Source organism: Coturnix japonica (assembly GCF_001577835.2).
Source record: "Coturnix japonica isolate 7356 chromosome 3 unlocalized genomic scaffold, Coturnix japonica 2.1 chr3random1846, whole genome shotgun sequence".
NCBI classification, from domain to species: domain Eukaryota; kingdom Metazoa; phylum Chordata; class Aves; order Galliformes; family Phasianidae; genus Coturnix; species Coturnix japonica.
In genome coordinates, this window is record NW_015439487.1 from 944 (window position 1) to 1817 (window position 874).

Here is an 874-nt window from a genome sequence, read left to right on the forward strand (position 1 = left end):
TACAGATGGCTTTTGAAGATCTCCACAAAGGGGACTCCACAGGCTTTTTGGGCAACCTGTGTCAGCGCTCAGTTACCTGAATAGTAATGTTAGGATCACTGAATCATTAAGGCTTAAAAGAACTGTAAGATCATTAAGTCAAACCATCAACCATCAGCCCTGGGCACCTGGGCACACTGCAGGCTTATGTTCAGCCAAGCATCAATCTGCATCCCTGGATCCATTTCTTCCACACAGTCTTCCAGCCACTCTGCCCCAGACCTGTAGCGTTGCTTGGGGTTGATGTGACCAAAGTTCAAGATCTGGAATTTTGTCTACTTGAACTTTATACAATTGGCCTCAGCCCATCAATATGGTTTATCCAGGACTCACTGAAATGCCTTCCTACCCCCAGGCAGGTCAACACTTCCTCCCAGCTTGGCATCATTTCTAGACTTATTAAGGATGCACTCGTGACCAGCTGTCAGCTGGATTTAACTCCATGCAGCACCACTTTCTGCACTCAGCACTGCAGGCAGTTCTTTATCCAGCAAAGATTGTACTATCAAAGCCATGTCCACAAGGACCAACCACCTTCTCTGGGAGAATGCTGTGGGAGACAGTGTCAAAGGCTGTACTAAAGTATAGATATGCTACATTCACAGTATGTTCACAGGAAACCTCTGGTGTTCAAGTTCATACTCATTACTGGCACTGGACACCATTGAGCAGAGCCTGACTACATCCTCTCCGCACTCTCCCTTCTAGTATCTACGGACACTAATGAGACTCTCTCCAGTATGCCCATGTCTCTCTAGTACTGGGGGTTCCAGAAATTGGCACATCACTCTGGCTATGACCCCACCAATGCTGAGAAGAGGAGCAAGTCTATTTC